Source organism: Oncorhynchus gorbuscha, linkage group LG04, assembly GCF_021184085.1.
Source record: "Oncorhynchus gorbuscha isolate QuinsamMale2020 ecotype Even-year linkage group LG04, OgorEven_v1.0, whole genome shotgun sequence".
Classification (NCBI taxonomy): domain Eukaryota; kingdom Metazoa; phylum Chordata; class Actinopteri; order Salmoniformes; family Salmonidae; genus Oncorhynchus; species Oncorhynchus gorbuscha.
The window spans coordinates 36,600,058-36,614,241 of record NC_060176.1 but is presented as its reverse complement, the minus strand read 5'-3'; the positions used below and the strand labels follow the sequence as shown (position 1 = coordinate 36,614,241).

Genomic DNA, 14,184 nt, shown 5'->3' with positions numbered 1-14,184 from the left:
CAATTAGTATTTGGTTGCAGAAGACCACCAGAGAATAAGAATAGAGGCTCTGTTGAATCATAATGAGTAGATGAGAAGGATTTTCTCTCATTCACAATGAAGCATGGGAATCAGTCAGTCTAGGGCTAACACCCCATCTCATTAGCAAAGAAAGGATCTAAAACTACACACGCACACAGCCAGAGCGCACATCTGTGGTAACCATGGTGATAGTCTCCCTTGACAACAACTAGGTGAGGTGTTCAGACTGCAGCAACAAGGAAACTACCTTTCCTCTCCTCTCTGTTCCTGCTTAGCAACCACCTCACACTTGCACACACAGAAGTGTGGCCGGCACACACACAAGGCATACAAGCACAGGCATGCAGGCTGACATTCACACGTACAGACACACGCACACAAGTGTATTCATGCACGCACGCATGTTCAAACACACGCACATAGACATGCAAACACAGACACACCCTCTCCCTCGGGAACCTGGCAGTCCTTACCCACAACAGCAAGAGGGAGGAAAAAATATAGATAGAAGCAGTCCACAAAAAAAGAGAAACATAACAGCTGTATATCCAAATGAAGGTAGCTACATCAGGAGAGGCTGCGGTGGAATGAAACCACAACACTGTGACAGTCCAGAGGGCGAGGGAGGGATAGAGAGAGAGAGTGTGTGAGAGAGAGAGAGAGAGAGAGAGAGAGAGAGAGAGAGAGAGAGAGAGAGAGAGAGAGAGAGAGAGAGAGAGAGAGAGAGAGAGAGAGAGAGAGAGAGAGAGAGAGAGAGAGAGAGAGAGAGAGAAACTGCTGAAGTAGTAAGACTTACTGCTATCAATTGACTTACTACAGAATGTTAAAGATCTTCTGTAAATCTAGGAGGTTGCTTTTAGATGAATACACACACAGGGAGGCACATGCACACATATAGTTGTTGTGATTGATTGAACACACATCAGTCCCTGACGCAGACTTGTATCCATATACAGTGTGAACAACTAGCAAAGGAGCACCTACAGATAGCTGTCAAAATAATGAAAACACCAGCATCAAGTGTCTTAATGTGGCGTTGGGCCACCACAAGCCAGAACAGCTTTAATGCACCTAGGCATAGATTATACAAGTGTCTGGAACCCTATTGGAGGGGTGCGACACCATTCTTCCACAAGTAATTTGGTGTTTTGTTGATGGCTATGGTGGAAAGCCCTGTCTCAGGCGTCGCTCCAGAATCTCCCATAAGTGTTCAATTGGGTTGAGATCAGGTGAATGAGATTGCCATGGCAAATGGTTTACATCGTTTTCATGCTCATCCAACCATTCAGTGACCACTAGTACCCTGTGGATGGGGGTATTGTCATTATATGGGGGCAGAGCCATGGTCGCCAAAATAATGGCCAAAATAATGTCCTGCCCAGCATTTTCATACATCACCCTAAGCATGATGGGATGTTAATTGCTTAATTAACTCAGGAACCACACCTGTGTGGAAGCACCTGCTTTCAATATACCTTGCATCCCTCATTTACTTAAGTGTTTCCTTTATTTTGGCAGTTACCTGTATGTAACCGCCGTTACTCAAGCGAAGATAGATTAATCCATGTACTGTGCCTACACTCGTGCCCTCTGATGTCAAATGTAAATGCCAGAAGCAAAGGCAGGGCAACACAGCAGGACTCTGGTATGCTAGAGGGCACTGGTATACTGCTATGAAGGAGGATGCTGATCATACTACATGAATGTTTTATGATCATCACTGGGTTTGAAGTATCTCTATACTGTACTATAATGGAACCCCTTCAGTTCTCATCACCCCTTTATTCTCTTTACTGTTCTTCCTATACTGTACTGTATGGAACCCATCCTCCTCACCCCCTCATCCATTCTTCTCACAACTCTCCTCTCTCACCACCTTCCTCACCCACTTTCAGCTCACCCCTTCTCCCCTCTCTCCTCACACCCTCCAAAAAAGTGTCAGAACATCAATTTACAGATCTTATCAGAACATACAGTAGTAAAATATGACAGTTAAAATGCCTGAAAATGCTACATTATGAACCTTGACCCCTCTCTCTTGTCCTGCCTTTGATCGTGATGTGGTTGGGCAGTTCGGAAGTGAGGTGTGACCCAGCTGGAATGACAGGGAGTGGTGATCTGTGGCTAGGATTCCCACTGTCACTTTGACCTCCAACCTGTCTGTCTGTCTACACATCTCTCACTCTCTGCGGGAGAATCACAGGAAACTGGTCTCTGTCAAGGACATACACACCAACACACACAACCACCCTTGTCATAAACAGAAACGCAAACACACACACACACACACACACACACACACACACACACACACACACACACACACACACACACACACACACACACACACACACACACACACACACACACACACACACACACACACACACACACACACACACACACACACACCAGCGCTTACCGTGAACCAAAACACTTGCTCACACGCACACATTCCTGCCGCCAAGTTCTGAAATCCCCTGCAGCTCTGGACTGAGGCAGTGTGGAGATAGTGGTCATGGAAAGATCATACCACACTACAGTACCTCTTCTCTCTCACACCATTTTTCCCTATGCTTCTCTTTCTTTTTCTCTGTGTCTGTCTGTCTCTCTCTCCTTCCTTCCTTCTCTCATATTGCAGGAGAAAAACACACTATTCAGCTCTAGCCTCTACAATGTATTGCTGAAGGTGGGGCTGAACAGCTTCAATACATTGGAATTGCTTCATTGGAAAGTCTGATTCTAAAGTTTACAGTATTACATGGTTTTAGAGTTAGCTATTAAAAGGTCCAAACAGCCATTTTTATCACAATATTCAATTATTTCTGGGAAACAATGAATTACCTTACTGTTATGGTTTTCAATTAAAATGGTCAAAAATAAAGTAAAATATCTTCTTAGCGAAGAGTAATTTCTCAAGCAATAATTTTTGCTAGGACTGTGTGGAGTGGTCTGAGTGAGGGCCCTAATTGGATGAGCCTAATGGGAGGGATATGTAACCTGAAAACTAGCTGGTATTGGTCTATTTACTTACATCACCGGGCAGGCCAAAACTCCATCCAACCAAAACAAGGCTCAATTTTCAGGCAGTATTAACAGTATTATTCAAACCTCATAGTGTGGAAATATATATAAAACACAGGAAAATCACGTTTTGGCTGCACTGGGATGTAAATGCATGTACAAAAGGCACTGTAATGATACTGCAATTAATCCAATAATCCAAACAAAGCAGTTGAAAATACTCAAATACAGCCACATTTAGAGTTATCACACGCATTTTAAACAGGCATCATTGAATAAATCATTAACATGGAACACTTGAAATTACTGCATTTCATCTCTGAATGCAACAAAGCCTCAATATTGTCATGACGGTTTACAGCCGTCGCTGTCTAAAAGCTCAGACAAGTTCTCCTCCTCTCTCCTGATCATTCCTCCTCTCTCCGGATCATTCCTCCTCTCTCCTGATCATTCCTCCTCTCTCCTGATCATTCCTCCTCTCTCCGGATCATTCCTCCTCTCTCCTGATCATTCCTCCTCTCTCCTGATCATTCCTCCTCTCTCCGGATCATTCCTCCTCTCTCCGGATCATTCCTCCTCTCTCCTGATCATTCCTCCTCTCTCCTGATCATTCCTCCTCTCTCCTGATCATTCCTCCACTCTCCTGATCATTCCTCCTCTCTCCTGATCATTCCTCCACTCTCCGGATCATTCCTCCTCTCTCCTGATCATTCCTCCTCTCTCCTGATCATTCCTCCTCTCTCCTGATCATTCCTCCTCTCTCCTGATCGTTCCTCCTCTCTCCTGATCATTCCTCCACTCTCCTGATCATTCCTCCTCTCTCCTGATCATTCCTCCACTCTCCGGATCATTCCTCCTCTCTCCTGATCATTCCTCCTCTCTCCTGATCATTCCTCCTCTCTCCTGATCATTCCTCCTCTCTCCTGATCATTCCTCCACTCTCCTGATCATTCCTCCTCTCTCCTGATCATTCCTCCTCTCTCCTGATCATTCCTCCTCTCTTTTATCATTCTCATTAAGGTTTTATCTATCAGCCGATCAATTACCCCTCATCCTAACGACTTGTCTAACTAATTGTGGGATAAATTCATGTTGGCAGCGTTCTGTCAACAAAGATTTAACCATAATTCCAGTTGAGTCACGCAGCATTAATTCCTGTGATAAAAGAGCCATTTGGAGTTAATCACTGACACACGTAGGGAAGTACTGAACACACACACACATACACACAAACACATGCGCATGCACCAGACCTGGGTTCAAATACTATTTAGGGTATTTAAATTACTTTCAAAGTCATTTGAAAGTAAGTATTTGAATATGTTTTATTTGAAAACAAGTAGTTGAATATTGGAATATATTTGGAAATACAGTTGTGGCCAAAAGCTTTGAGAATGACACAAATAATAATTTTCACAAAGTCTGCTGCCTCAGTTTGTATGATGGCAATTTCCATTTACTCCAGAATGTTATGAAGAGTGATCAGATTAATTGCAATTAATTGCAAAATCCCTCTTTGCCATGCAAATGAACTGAATCCCCCAAAAACATTTCCACTGTATTTCGTGACCTGCCACAAATGGACCAGCTGACATCATGTCAGTGATTCTCTCATTAACTTTTTTGTGGGGTACCCCCCCCCTTCTTCTCAATTTCCGCCTAAAAACATACCCTAATCTAACTGCCTGTAGCTCAGGCCCAGAAGCAAGGATATGCATTTTCTTGGTATCATTTGAAAGGAAACACTCTGCATTTTGTGGAAATGTGAATTGAATGTAGGAGAATATAACACAATAGATCTGGTAGAAGAAAATACAAGGAAATAAACACAAGTTTTCTGTTTTTTATTGTTGCTGCATCATCATCATCATCTTTCAAATGACCAAGAACAGCCAAACATACAGATAGGATGCTGGGAGTGAAGAACATGAGATGTCAACAATAGCTGAGCAAAGTTTTAGACAGATAACTTCATAAATGAATGTACCCAAATGTACCCAAGTGGCCGAATTGGTACAGTGATACATTTTGAAGGAAAGAACTATATACATAATACATAAATGCTATTCTAACACACACCCCCCAAAAAATATATATAAAAAATATTAAAAAATAAATAAATAATAATAATAATAATAACTATTTACACATTTTATATTTACAATATTGGGAAGACCATCAGTCCTCTACACAATATTGTGCTGCTGGTGCCATGGCCCATAGCAGTCTCTTTCTGCTGTAAAGCAGAGGCTTACTGAACAGGTGGTGCAGGTGATGGGGCATTTCCTGTGACAAAGGGCACAACAACGTCTCCCTACTGTGCCCTTTTTGCTCTGAGGCACATTCATGCCTGCAGAGATGAATCTGGGCAGGTGAACACCACTGGTTGGAGCAGAAGGGACAGAGATAGAGGGGTCAGAAGGTGCTGAAGCAATCAATTTCCTCTATAATTTGGGTTAAATTACCTAGACTTTGTTTTAGCTTTTCCTGATTTATTCGCCATAATTTAAATATATAAACTTGCTGAAAATGCTATTGACTATGTACTGCTATGCGTAACACTCGTGGCTCCGTGAAGTAGGATTTGCAATGGGGAATGGCGAACCATGACTGGATAAACGTTTGTTTTGTGTGTGTAATTTACAACGAACGCTTCGTCCAAAGTTGAATGAGACGGAAATCACAAAGCAAGCGGTTTACAAATGTTTTGTGTTAGGCTTTAAAAATGAATGTTCTCAAACAAAACAAACATTCACTGTGTAGTTAAGACACTTGGCATTGCCACCAGAGGAAGATCTTCAAAGGTAAGCCATTTATTTTATTGTTATTTCTGACTTTCCTGACGCTAATGCTTGGTTGGAAAATGCTAGTAATACTTGTGTGTGCGGGGAGTTGTCCTCAGAAAATCACATGTTTGCTTTTGCAGTAAAGCCTTTTTGAAATCTGACACAGTGGCTGGATTAATAAGACACTCATCTTTTCAAGGATGTAAGATACGTGTATTTACAAGAATGTTTACTATAACAAATGGTGTATTTAGAATGTTAGCACTCTGCAGTATCACCGGATGTTGGCCTGGTGGGACCTACCCTAGAGAGGTTAACACAGGTGTGAGTGTTGACGAGGACAAGGCTGGAGATCACTCTGTCATGCTGATTGAGTTTGAATAACAGACTGTAAGCTTCAAAAGGAGGGTGATGCTGGGAATCATTGTTCTTCTTCTGTCAACCATGGTTACCTGCAAGGAAACATGTGTCGTCATCATTGCTTTGCACAAAAAGGGCTTCACAGGCAAGGATATTGCTGCCAGTAAGATTGCACCTAAATCAATCATTTATTGGATCATCAAGAACTTCAAGCAGAGCGGTTCAATTGTTGTGAAGGCGGCTTCAGGGCGCCCAAGAAAGTCCAGCAAGCGCCAGGACCGTCTCCTAAAATTGATTCAGCTGCGGGATCGGGACACCACCAGTACAGAGCTTGCTCAGGAATGGCAGCAGGCAGGTGTGAGTGCATCTGCACGCACAGTGAGGCGAAGACTTTTGGAGGATGGCCTAGTGTCAAGAAGGGCAGCAGGGACAGACTGATATTCTGCAAAAGGTACAGGGATTGGAATGCTGGGGACTGGCGTAAAGTCATTTTCTCTGATGAATCCCCTTTCCGATTGTTTTGGGAATCCGGAAAGAAAAGCTTGTCCCGAGAAGACAAGGTGAACGCTACCATCAGTCCTGTGTCATGCCAACAGTAAAGCATCCTGAGACCATTCATGTGTGGGGTTGCTTCTCAGCCAAGGGAGTGGGCTCACTCACAATTTTGCCTAAGAACAAAGCCTATGAATAAAGAATGGTACCAACACATCCTCCGAGAGCAACTTATCCCAACCATCCAGGAACAGTTAGGTGACGAACAATGCCTTTTCCAGCATGATGGAGCACCTTTCCATAACGCAAAAGTGATAACTAAGTGGCTCGGGGAACAAAACATCGATATTTTGGGTCCATGGCCAGGAAACTCCCCAGACCTTAATCCCGTTGAGAACTTGTGGTCAAATCCTCAAGACGGGGGTGGACAAAAAAAACCACCAATTCTGACAAACTCACATTGATTATGCAAGAATGGGCTGTCATCAGTCAGGATGTGCATCAACTTCATGTAATTGTCAATAAAAGCCTTTGACACTTATGAAATGCTTGTAGTTATACTTCAGTATTCCATAGTAACATCTGTCAAAAATATCTAAAGTCTCTGAAGCAGCAAACTTTGTGAAAATTAATATTTGCGGCATTATCAAAACTTTTGGCCACGACTGTACACTTAGAAAGTACTGGCAAAAAAAATACTTGAATACAGGAATTGGCATGTATTTGAATATACTCAAATTGTCATGTTTTGTCATATATTGTCTTGTCCTTGTGCTTTCCCTTCTGTTCGTTTCCCCCTGCTGGTCTTATTAGGTTCGTTCCTTTTTTCTATCCCTCTCTCTCCCCCTCCCTCTCTCTCTTCTCTCTATCGTTCCGTTCCTGCTCCCAGCTGTTCCTCATTCTCCTACTCACTCATTTACTCTTTTCACACCTGTCCCCTATTTTGCCCTCTGATTAGAGCCCCTATTTCTCCCCTTGTTTTCCGCTTCTGTCCTTGTCGGATCCTTGTATGATGTTCGCTGTTCTGTGTCCTTGTCTCGCCCTGTCGTGTTTTGTCTTCTTCAGATGCTGCGTGTGAGCAGGTGTCTTAGTCTGCTACGGTCGGTGCCTTCCCGAAGCAACCTGCAGTCAATGGTCGAGTCTCCAGTCAGTCCTCGTTACTACGAGTGGATTTAAGTTTTTTCCTGTTTTGTTTTCTTCTTGTTTTATCCAGGATTATTACTTTTGTCATATACTGGAATAAAGACTCTGTTTTCGTTAAGTCACTTTTGGGTCCTCATTCACCAGCATAACAGAAGGATCCGACCAAGAATGGACCCAGCGACTACGGATTCTCGTAACACTGCCGTCGAGATCCAGGGAGCTATGCTCGGCAGACACGAGCAGGAATTGTCTGCTGCTCGTCATGCCGTTGAGACCCTGGCCGCTCAGGTTTCCGAGCTCTCAGGACAGTTTCAGAGTCTTCGTCTCGTGCCACCAGCTACTTCCTGGTCTTCCGAGTCTCCGGAACCTAGGGTTAATAACCCACCATGTTACTCGGGGCAGCCCACTGAGTGCCGCTCCTTTCTCACCCAGTGTGACATTGTGTTCTCTCTCCAACCCAACACATACTCAAGAGAGAGAGCTCGGATTGCTTACGTCATTTCACTCCTTACTGGTCGGGCTCAAGAGTGGGGCACAGCTATCTGGGAGGCAAGGGCTGAGTGTTCTAACAATTATCTGAACTTTAAAGAGGAGATGATACGGGTTTTTGATCGTTCAGTTTTTGGTAGGGAGGCTTCTAGGGCCCTGGCTTCCCTATGTCAAGGTGATCGATCCATAACTGATTACTCTATAGAGTTTCGCACTCTTGCTGCCTCTAGTGACTGGAACGAGCCGGCGTTGCTCGCTTGTTTTCTGGAGGGACTCCACGCTGAGGTTAAGGATGAGATTCTCTCCCGGGAGGTTCCTTTCAGTGTGGACTCTTTGATTGCACTCGCCATCCGCATAGAACGACGGGTAGATCTTCGTCACCGAGCTCGTGGAAGAGAGCTCGCGTTAACGGTGTTCCCCCTCTCCGCATCGCAACCATCTCCTTCCTCCGGCTCAGAGACTGAGCCCATGCAGCTGGGAGGTATTCGCATCTCGACTAAGGAGAGGGAACGGAGGATCACCAACCGCCTTTGCCTCTATTGCGGTTCTGCTGGACATTTTGTCAATTCATGTCCAGTAAAAGCCAGAGCTCATCAGTAAGCGGAGGGCTACTGGTGAGCGCTACTACTCAGGTCTCTCCATCAAGATCCTGTACTACCATGTCGGTCCATTTACGCTGGACCGGTTCGGCTGCTTCATGCAGTGCCTTGATAGACTCTGGGGCTGAGGGTTGTTTTATGGACGAAGCATGGGCTCGGAAACATGACATTCCTCTCATTTTAACATCTGTTCTGAGTCTGTCCCAATCATAATCTGCTCTTACTAAACGGTGGAATTTCCTTTGTAAGAGCAGAATTTGGTAATCTGTAATTGGTCTTCAACCAGGACAGGAAATGTTTAGGGAAGCCCACACCCATGTTCGCCTTAGATGGTAGTCTTCTCCCCAGTATCAGATATGAGACACTACCTTTAACCCTCACAGTATCTGGTAACCACAGTGAGACCATTTCCTTTTTGATTTTTTGTTCACCTTTTACACCTGTTGTTTTGGGTCATCCCTGGCTAGTATGTCATAATCCTTCTATTAATTGGTCTAGTAATTCGATCCTATCCTGGAACGTTTCTTGTCATGTGAAGTGTTTAATGTCTGCTATCCCTCCTGTTTCTTCTGTCCCCTCTTCTCAGGAGGAACCTGGTGATTTGACAGGAGTGCCGGAGGAATATCATGATCTGCGCACCGTCTTCAGTCGGTCCAGAGCCAACTCCCTTCCTCCTCACCGGTCGTATGATTGTAGTATTGATCTCCTTCCGGGGACCACTCCCCCTCGGGGTAGACTATACTCTCTGTCGGCTCCCGAACGTAAGGCTCTCGAGGATTATTTGTCTGTTTCTCTCGACGCCGGCACCGTAGTGCCTTCTTCCTCTCCCGCCGGAGCGGGGTTTTTTTTTGTTAAGAAGAATGACGGTACTCTGCGCCCCTGCGTGGATTATCGAGGGCTGAAGACATAACGGTTAAGAATCGTTATCCGCTTCCCCTTATGTCGTCAGCCTTCGAGATTCTGCAGGGAGCCAGGTTCTTTACTAAGTTGGACCTTCGTAATGCTTACCATCTCGTGCGCATCAGAGAGGGGGACGAGTGGAAAACGGCGTTTAACACTCCGTTAGGGCATTTTGAGTACCGGGTTCTGCCGTTTGGTCTCGCTAATGCTCCAGCTGTTTTTCAGGCATTAGTTAATGATGTACTGAGAGACATGCTGAACATCTTTGTTTTTGTCTACCTTGACGATATCCTGATTTTTTCACCGTCACTCGAGATTCATGTTCAGCACGTTCGACGTGTACTCCAACGCCTTTTAGAGAATTGTCTCTACGTGAAGGCTGAGAAGTGCGCCTTTCATGTCTCCTCTGTCACATTTCTCGGTTCTGTTATTTCCGCTGAAGGCATTCAGATGGATCCCGCTAAGGTCCAGGCTGTCAGTGATTGGCCCGTTCCAAGGTCACGTGTCGAGTTGCAGCGCTTTCTAGGTTTCGCTAATTTCTATCGGCGTTTCATTCGTAATTTCGGTCAAGTTGCTGCCCCTCTCACAGCTCTTACTTCTGTCAAGACGTGCTTTAAGTGGTCCGGTTCCGCCCAGGGAGCTTTTGATCTCCTCAAGAAGCGTTTTACGTCCGCTCCTATCCTTGTTACTCCTGACGTCACTAAACAATTCATTGTCGAGGTTGACGCTTCAGAGGTGGGCGTGGGAGCCATTCTATCCCAGCGCTTCCAGTCTGACGATAAGGTCCATCCTTGCGCTTATTTTTCTCATCGCCTGTCGCCATCGGAACGCAACTATGATGTGGGTAACCGCGAACTGCTCGCCATCCGCTTAGCCCTAGGCGAATGGCGACAGTGGTTGGGGGGCGACCGTTCCTTTTGTCGTTTGGACTGACCATAAGAACCTTGAGTACATCCGTTCTGCCAAACGACTTAATGCACGTCAAGCTCGTTGGGCGTTGTTTTTCGCTCGTTTCGAGTTTGTGATTTCTTATCGCCCGGGTAATAAGAACACCAAGCCTGATGCCTTATCCCGTCTCTTTAGTTCTTCTGTGGCTTCTACCGATCCCGAGGGGATTCTTCCTTATGGGCGTGTTGTCGGGTTGACTGTCTGGGGAATTGAGAGACAGGTTAAGCAAGCACTCACTCACACTGCGTCGCCGCGCGCTTGTCCTAGTAACCTTCTTTTCGTTCCTGTTTCTACTCGTCTGGCTGTTCTTCAGTGGGCTCACTCTGCCAAGTTAGCTGGCCATCCCGGTGTTCGAGGTACACTTGCTTCTATTCGCCAGCGGTTTTGGTGGCCTACTCAGGAGCGTGACACGCGCCGTTTCGTGGCTGCTTGTTCGGACTGCGCGCAGACTAAGTCAGGTAACTCTCCTCCTGCCGGTCGTCTCAGACCGCTTCCCATTCCTTCTCGACCATGGTCTCACATCGCCTTAGACTTCATTACCGGTCTGCCTTCGTCTGCGGGGAAGACTGTGATTCTTACGGTTGTCGATAGGTTCTCTAAGGTGGCACATTTCATTCCCCTCGCTAAGCTTCCTTCCGCTAAGGAGACGGCACAAATCATCATTGAGAATGTGTTCAGAATTCATGGCCTCCCGTTAGACGCCGTTTCAGACAGAGGTCCGCAATTCACGTCACAGTTTTGGAGGGAGTTCTGTCGTTTGATTGGTGCTTCCGTCAGTCTCTCTTCCGGTTTTCATCCCCAGTCTAACGGTCAAGCAGAAAGGGCCAATCAGACGATTGGTCGCATATTACGCAGCCTTTCTTTTAGAAACCCTGCGTCTTCGGCAGAACAGCTCCCCTGGGCAGAATACGCTCACAACTCGCTTCCTTCGTCTGCTACCGGGCTATCTCCTTTTCAGAGTAGTCTGGGGTACCAGCCTCCTCTGTTCTCGTCCCAGCTCGCCGAGTCCAGCGTTCCCTCCGCTCAGGCGTTTGTCCAACGTTGTGAGCGCACCTGGAGGAGGGTGAGGTCTGCACTTTGCCGTTACAGGGCGCAGACTGTGAGAGCCGCCAATAAACGTAGGATTAAGAGTCCTAGGTATTGTCGCGGCCAGAGAGTGTGGCTTTCCACTCGTAACCTTCCCCTTACGACAGCTTCTCGTAAGTTGACTCCGCGGTTCATTGGTCCATTCCGTGTCTCCCAGGTTGTCAATCCTGTCGCTGTGCGACTGCTTCTTCCGCGACATTTTCGTCGCATCCACCCTGTCTTCCATGTCTCCTGTGTCAAGCCCTTTCTTCGCGCCCCCGTTCGTCTCCCCCCCCCCCCCTGTCATTGTCGAGGGCGCACCTATTTACAAGGTACGTAGGATCATGGACATGCGTTCTCGGGGACGTGGTCACCAGTACTTAGTGGATTGGGAGGGTTACGGTCCTGAGGAGAGGAGTTGGGTTCCATCTCGGGACGTGCTGGACCGTTCGCTGATTGATGATTTCCTCCGTTGCCGCCAGGATTCCTCCTCGAGTGCGCAAGGAGGCGCTCGGTGAGTGGGGGGGTACTGTCATGTTTTGTCATATATTGTCTTGTCCTTGTGCTTTCCCTTCTGTTCGTTTCCCCCTGCTGGTCTTATTAGGTTCGTTCCTTTTTTTCTATCCCTCTCTCTCCCCCTCCCTCTCTCTCTTCTCTCTATCGTTCCGTTCCTGCTCCCAGCTGTTCCTCATTCTCCTACTCACTCATTTACTCTTTTCACACCTGTCCCCTATTTTTCCCTCTGATTAGATCCCCTATTTCTCCCCTTGTTTTCCGCTTCTGTCCTTGTCGGATCCTTGTATGATGTTCGCTGTTCTGTGTCCTTGTCTCGCCCTGTCGTGTTTTGTCTTCTTCAGATGCTGCGTGTGAGCAGGTGTCTTAGTCTGCTACGGTCGGTGCCTTCCCGAAGCAACCTGCAGTCAATGGTCGAGTCTCCAGTCAGTCCTCGTTACTACGAGTGGATTTAAGTTTTTTCCTGTTTTGTTTTCTTCTTGTTTTATCCAGGATTATTACTTTTGTCATATACTGGAATAAAGACTCTGTTTTCGTTAAGTCGCTTTTGGGTCCTCATTCACCAGCATAACACAAATACACAGTATTTACACAAATATTTAAATACTGCCATGCATTTATAGGAAATTATTTTAAAATACTTTCAGATACTTCAGATAGAAGTAGCTGATCCAGGCCATATTATTTGAAAATACTAAAATGCATAGCAAATAAGTATTTACTGTAAAAAAAATACACACACTATTTACAAGGCTTTCACCAGAGCCATGTCTCTCTTTCTTTCGTTCCCTATCTCATTCTTTCTGTGTCCTTTTTACTCCTTCCCTCTCGGTCTCTACCTAACACACGCTGATTCAGTCAATAATTAATCATTCAGCCTAGTAGTAGGGGTGTCAAACATATGGCCTGTGGGCCGGATCCGGCCGGCCAGGTGGTCCAATCCGGCCCGCAGGTGATTCTTTGTGTTACTAAAACCAAATTGAAACTGTGTAGAAATTACAATGGTTTCTTGACCGTGTCCAGCTCACTAATAATCAGCTAAATAGAAGCTAGCAAGCTGGCAAGGGAGCATCGGAAATTCCAAAAACAATAGAGGACAATTTCTTTCTAATTTTGACAGCGAGGAAATATAACACATTCTTAGTCCGGCCCCCCAAACCTCGTTGAAGACAGAATGCGGCCCACGGGGCAAAATGTATTTGAAATCCTAGAGAGACCATCTATGTGGCGGAGAGAGAGAGAGAGAATGGGAAATATGAAGTGATTGAGAAAGGGAGGGAGGGAGATGGAGAGAGATAAAGAGAGATGGGGAGAGAGATATGAGGGATAGAGTGAGACACAGAGTGAGGAAAAGAGGGAGATAGAGAAAGATAAAGTGAGAGAGAGAGAGAGAGAGAAAGGGAGGGGGAGGAAGGTAGAGAGAGCTTGCCCTCTGATTGCTTAAAGACAACATTGAGGGATGGAGATAGAAGAGAGGAGGTTATTCAAGTAAATCATTAAAGCTAAAGCAGAACATTACTGCTAGGCTCAGTGGGCTGTAATAAGACTGTAGAGCAGCTGAATTAGCCTTCAGAATTAGCCTTAGGCACTTCTCATGGACACACACAGAGTCAAACGCCTAGTGTAGGTCAGGTTGCTGATGTGTGTGTGTGAGGGCGCTTGCTTGTATGTGTGCAGTATGTGTGTGTTGACCTTGAGTTTTGGTAGAAGACAGAGGAGAGGATAGCAGAGTCACGGTATACAACGCCTTGAAAACCATAGAGTATACTGGTGGTATGTTTTCTCCTCTTTACCACGTGGACGCTTTGGTCTATCGATCACACTAATTATTTGTGTGCATGTGC

At 45.7% G+C, this 14,184-nt stretch overlaps 1 protein-coding gene across 6 annotated transcripts in view; it reads right to left on the bottom strand.

Moving 5' to 3' along the window:
- Positions 1 to 14,184, bottom strand: part of LOC124034020 (amyloid-beta A4 precursor protein-binding family A member 1-like) — a 128,142-nt gene that overhangs the window by 41,698 nt on the left and 72,260 nt on the right. The window contains exon 1 of one of the 6 annotated variants that reach the window (XM_046346648.1): positions 495 to 587. The exons of the other annotated variants lie outside the window; for them this stretch is intronic. The gene's annotated coding sequence lies outside the window, so the exon portion shown is untranslated. Of the gene's footprint in view, positions 1 to 494; positions 588 to 14,184 lie in introns of those variants that run through there. 6 annotated transcript variants of the gene reach the window in all.